Source organism: Adiantum capillus-veneris, chromosome 16 (genome assembly GCF_014529385.1).
Source record: "Adiantum capillus-veneris isolate H3 chromosome 16, ASM1452938v2, whole genome shotgun sequence".
Classification (NCBI taxonomy): Eukaryota; Viridiplantae; Streptophyta; class Polypodiopsida; order Polypodiales; family Pteridaceae; genus Adiantum; species Adiantum capillus-veneris.
In genome coordinates this window covers 44,310,409-44,316,967 of record NC_140946.1, presented here as the reverse complement: position 1 = coordinate 44,316,967, position 6,559 = coordinate 44,310,409, and positions in this window count along the sequence as shown.

Here is a 6,559-nt window from a genome sequence, read left to right as displayed (position 1 = left end):
GCGAGTCAAGCAATTAAGGAGTTTGGTAGAAGATACCCAAAGGGATCTAGAACCAGCACCTAGGCAGATCCAGATTATAGACACCGTGTTCCCTACGCAACATCAACCTCACCAAGTCCATAGACCCTTAGCCATACCTAGTGTCATCCAAGAAGGAAGTGACTTAAAGTCATGGGAAAGTGGGCGTACTCACTTCTTGATGGAAAGAATGTTTACAGAGGGACTACTTGATCCTATCGAAGAAATGGAGATCCCATCTTCCGCACGTCAAGGGACTGAAGTCCAAAAGGTGCCGTTAAACATTGCCAAATCGATGGATTTCATGTCTTCAGAAGTTAGAACCACCATCATGTCCAAACTATATAAAGATCCTGAGCTAGTCTCAGCTCTTCGAGCCTTCCTCAATGGAGAACTAAATTTTGGGCTACCACAATTTGCACATATGGATGGAGCTGGGGAGATGCCAACAGAGGAGGAACACTTAGATCCACAACCCAACCTAGATGAGAACCTTGTTATAGAAATACATGTTAACAAGTTGGGACAATACTTTGAGGGTGATGAATCCAATGCGACCATACCAATCACTACTAAGGGATTAACTGTGAAGGGAATCCTTGATGGTGGCACTGGGGTTAGCATTGTGACTAAAATTTTTTGGGAAACTATGGGAAGACCTCACCTTGCGACCACAACCATAGTAGTGAAAATGGCCAATGGGTTTATTGTTAAACCTATTGGGATGCTAAAAGATCTCAAGATTAAGGTCTTTGGACATAAAATAAGAGTTACCTTCATTATTATGGATTTTTCCAAGCACACTATGGCATCCGAGATGATCTTAGGACGTCCTTTCATGAGGGAAGCAAAAATGATGAATGACTGGTCTAAAAACCATGTCTACTTGCAGTTCCAAGATTCTGTCATTCGAGTGGATCTTGTGACTGGTCGAGCACATCCCCTAGGAAACAGGTTTATAATTGATCATAGATCTGACACCACAGTTCACTCGGCCCCATTGCAATATTGTTACACGTGTAAAGGGGACACTGATGCTGGGGAAGAGTCTCCTTATATGGATGTACTACCTGGGATGAGTGAGTCGGACAATGTGGATTGGGTCCACCTAGCAGCAACCATAGACACTTGGGAAAACAGGACCATGAAATGCCCGTATCCTTAAATATGCTACAAGCAATGCATATAGCTTTTGACAAGACTCATCCTAATATAACGAAGAAAACATACAAGTGGGTCCCTAAAGCTTCTTTAGCGACCATAGCTAGTGCTAAAAAACAGAAGCCTTGTAAGAAACGTCCCACTCGTCCCAAGAAAAGTAAGAAAATGTTGCGTTGGATTCCTAAAAAACTATTGGAAGCCCAAGGCTACTATAAAGGAAATGATCAAATTTGGGTGCCAAAACGTAAATTGTGTTCTTACCTGTCATCTGACTTATGTGAGTCAAACCCTGATGACAAAGCCGATGAAAGATCATGGGAAAGGAAAAATCACAAAACACTATTCACCGGATCCGGAGCTAGTATGGGTTCCCAAGCGAGAAAGGCTTGTTTTGCTCAACTCAACCATAGAAAAAAGGAATAAAGCTTCTAGCTCCTCATGTAATGCATCCGTAGAGGTAAAAGCTTCTACACAGCCTCCACCTACAATAGTGGACCTCCATAAAGCTACAAAGGAATCCACACTTCCCAGTGTTCAAGAATCACCTGATGAACCACTTCAAGTTCGATCCTGGGAGAGTACCTTACCACCCTTGCAACTCGACAAGACACCTAAGGTAATAGAAAACTACTGGTAAAAATCCTCACCTATTACCAACTGGAACAATTGGTTTCAAAGGGTGACGAGCACATTTCAAACGGTATGATCTACCCAAGGAAGGGGGGAGTGTTTGTTGACAGTCATCATTCACTTGCTTCCCTCTCCACCTTCCTCCCTGACCTCTCAATCTCCCAATCTTAGGGAATGTATATATATAGCTTTATACTCACAAAAAACAAAAATAATAAAGAGCAAGAGCAATTAGCAAACGAGTATGCACAATAAAAGTCAAAACATTGACCCAGACCTACATATTCACATCCGATACACTGAAACAGAAACCTATGTCATAAAATACCTTTGATCCTCATTACTCGAGTGATGGAGGGTAGGTAGGATTAGTACAATAGGAGTGTTTCTGTTTTAGAGTTGAGTGATTAGCAAAGTACCTTTCCCACTGATGTGCCTCCTAGAGGTATTCTTTGTGTTTCTTAGTGTGTACAGGAACGTGTTGCTGTTGTTAGGATTTGGACCTTCGTGGGATCTTTCTCTCATTCACACTTCAAATCAAGCGCGACCATCAACACAAACAGGTGTTTCTTGTCCATTAGCATTGCCCCTTATCTTTTTGCATCCATGTTTGTCTACCTTGATTGTGATTGGTAGCATAATATTCAACGCATTTGCTTAGTACCAAACGTTAAATTCAATGTAATTTTTTGTCATAATCACTTGTCTAGGCTTAAAAATCAAGCAATCCAACTAAGCTAGTTTGACCAAGCTAGGTGTTAGAGATCTTATCTTAATACCATGGGGAACGCCTTCCTAATAATTAATGGTTACTTAGGTTCTTAATCCGATTTAGGCAGCATTGTGTGAAATGTATTAGAGCTTTCTAGTGGGCTTGACCCTATTGACCTTATTGACCTTTAGCTTAAGTATTATAAAGGGATTTTACTAGTGTGATGAGCCTGGGGAGGTGTAACAGTGTCATATGACCCCCCAAAGTTACAAAATTAAAATGTTGAAAATGAACAAACAAAAAATCAAAGTGCCATAATGTAAAATCTTAAGCTGGAAGAGAAATCTCAGCTTGATTTGGTACTTCACTCACATGTATCGCCTATGGTACTAGACCCCTAGAGGTTCCCAGTGTGGGCGCTTTTCCTTGAAAAGCAAAAAACCCAAGGCATACAAAATAAGCACACACATCAAAATTGAATCACTGTGAAAAGACTTTGGGGGGTCCAAGAAAAAGTAATCAGTCAGGCGATGATTTCATGAGAAATTCATTTTATCGTATCTTAACTACAAGGTCTTCTAGGTATAGCCTCTAGTCAGCCCTCGAACATGAAATACTTGGCTCTCACGATTAAACAACTTAATTGACCAGAGAAAATTAAGAAGCTTACCCATGGTATTAATAGTCGATCTCTAGTACCTTTCGATCGTTAAATTAGCGACCCCATACTTGTTTTATTTTTTACCTTTACATCTATTTATGCATTTGATTATATTGCAATTTAATGTTTATTGCTGACAAATGGTTTAAAATTATGTTACCAATCACATTGTTTGCCTACAACTACTTATGCTTTTTAATTCTATATGAGAATGCAATTACTGTGCGAATGTTGTTTGATTTTGCAGTGACTGAAGAAGGCTAAGGACATTCATCTCAAATGCTCTTCCACCTCGATGAATGAGCTTCAACTCAATAGCTTCCGAGGACGGAATCTACATCAGGAAGGGGAGCATGTTAACCCTCATGGCTCACGGACACCATATCACCTACGACAGACGTTGTATTATTTACTTGGTAGAGTTAGGTACCGGGCTTGTCGGTCCAATAGGAAAAGGGTAAGAGTGATCACCGATGAGAGGCACACTCTAACTGGAACATTCAAGGGATTAGTTGGCTAAGCATGGGTGCCCAAGTGTGAATGGAGCGAGCTCATATAAAAGTCAACTAAACCTAAAATTCACTCATTCTCTCATTTGTGCAATTGAAGAGTGCTCTTGCTCCATCTCCATCTTCTTATTATTCATCCCCTTGTGTGTGTGTGTGTGTGTGTGTGTGTGTATGCGTGAGAGAGAGAGAGTGTGTGTGTGCGATCGAGCATTGCGACGACGGCACGGCGGCGGCGAAGCGGTTGAGCGCGGCGCAGCGGCGGCTCCTTCTTCTTCGCGGTGAGGAATCCTCCACGACAGGATGCGTAGAGCGGTGAGTGACACACCAACGCCATCTTTGAGCTCACTTGTTTAGGCTTGTTGTGTGCTTGGAGCCATTTGTGGCTCGCACACGGTGTATCAGCAAGTTCCTTGCATTGACACGTGCGACATACGCGTACATCGGTAGAGGAGGAAAGTGAAGAAGAAGGAGAAGAGGGTGACCTCTTTCTTGCCCTTTTCTTCCTTTGTTTCCTCTCTTCTCTTTTGGAGTGACTAAGATAAGGACTATGGGTTAACCATTTCTCTTGGGAGGAGTTGGTGATCGTTTAGTCCGCCTTCTTCGTGGAGCCACATCTTCGGAGGAATTTAGGGATTCATTACCTTCTTGATCTTTGGATTTTTCCTCTCGTATGGGAGAGAGTCTTCTTTTGGGGGTCTCATCAAGAGGCCTCCTGAGCTCTCTCTCCTCTTGGAGAGGAAAGCAAATCCCATAAGCATGAATTTGTTGAGTAACTTCGGCTTGCAAATCGGGGTTGCCCATAGCTTGTTGCAACCTTGTGACAAGATATTTAACAAACATGGGGGCATCATCATTAGCACCTTCATGTGCAAAATCAAAGTTATCCATGTTCATTCTACTCTCTTGGTTATTGTCAGCCATGTTAATTAAACTTACGTGTTTACTTAGTGTATGCTTTGGCAATTCAAAACCTTAGTTGCTACTCCTCTTAGCCTTTGAAAATAAGCACTTAAGTATCTACACCCACGGCTCAAATTGGTTAATTATAGAGAGTAGTGGAGTGAGTCTAACATAGCGAAGTTGCCGAGGGATAGCTCCTTTCGGACTTCTTATGGCTCAATAATGGTAAAGCCGTAGGCAAGTCTAAAGAGATTCCATTATTAAGACCAAAGCTCTCGAGGTGTGCACCATATCTCACATAGTCACCTCAACAAAATCAATAATAGATCCCAATCCCACTTACCCTAATATAATTAACAAAAACAACCATTAATAGGCTACTTAAGGACCTCTCTTCTTAAGCAAGAAAAGAGAAACCAAATGCTCTGATACCAATGTAATGGAAATGGCCTATGAACTTTGAGAGTAACAGAATTAGGAAATTAAATGAAGCGCTTTTGTGAGATTACTTTGTGAGCATAGCAGGTGAACTTAATTGATGGTAGCAACATAAACATGGTACTTAGTTAACTTGGCATGAACAATACTTTTGCAAGCGAGAGAGTTTAGAGAACATGACAATAGTTGAGGACCGGATTCATATGGAGCCGGTCCTCCCTCCAATACGCATTTGTATTATAGTTTCTCCCATCAAGAGAGACTTGGTACAATACAATCTTTGTGTTCCTTGTGACCTAGGTGATCCAATGAAGATGGAAAGCTTCATGCATCACAAGCATAACATAAACTTCGTAGAAAGCATTAACTATCCCAAGCCTCAGTCCCAAGGACTCAAACACCTTCGAAGGTGGACAGAGGTAGCAGGGAATGAGGATAGGGAAGAAGAAGAAGAAACATTCCATAAGAGAAAGAAATAATTCCTCACTTATCATCACTCTTCTTGATTGCTAGCATACATAATAGCATAGTAATGAAGATGGAGAAGATGGCAAGCTTAAGAATTGAACCATGGCCCTTGGTTGGATTTGCATTCCATAGCCAAGAGTGTTGGTGTAGGCTCTCACTTCTCACAAGCTTGGAGAAGGAGGTGGAGTTCCTTAACTTTCACCAAGTGAGAATGAATCCACAAAATGAGTGTGTGTGTGTGTGTGTGTGTGTGTGTGTGTGTGTGTGTGGTGTATATCCTCCTAGCACCCCCCTTGCTTACTTGGGGGCGAGTTGTAACTTCTCCACATGCTGCAAGCTCATTGGACCCCTCTCCCTCTAGCTAATCACATGCTGCATGCATTCAAGTACATGGGTAGTCTTTTGACAAGTGTCCTCCTTACCCCTTAGAGAGAGAGAGAGAGAGCTTGAAAATATCTAGATATTTGTTGGATGGAACTAGAAGCTCATTGGACCCCTCTTTAGCTCAACCAATAGCATTCAAGCACACCATGTGGTTAAGCATAGGGAGAGTCTGACATGTGTCCCATGTGCCCTTTGGGTGAGTGGAAAGTTAAGTCAAAGATTCCCCTAACTTTGGGACTTTCATACATAGGAAGCTTCTCAAGCACCTTCCTCATTAAGTTTGTAGGGTCTCTTTTTGACTCAAGCACCTTACCTCCCATGTATGGGAAGCTTCTCAAGCACCTTCTTCATTAATTTTGTAGGGTCTCTTTTTTACTCAAGCACCTTACCCCCCATTAAGTATGACAAGCACCTCAAGTACCTTAGTCATCATGCATGACAAGCACCTCAAGCACCTTAGTCATCAAGCATGCACCTTAGTCATCAAGCACGACAAGCACCTGAAGCTTAGGTCGGGTTCCCACCTCAAGCCCAACCCTAAGGTCAAAGGACTTTTAACACTAACCATTGGAGGTCTTTAATGAAGCTAACCCTAAGGTCTTTTAAGCTCCATTAGATGCACGTTACTCTTTGATAGATTACCTTCTTTTGGACCCCTATTGAGATGTAACCATCTCT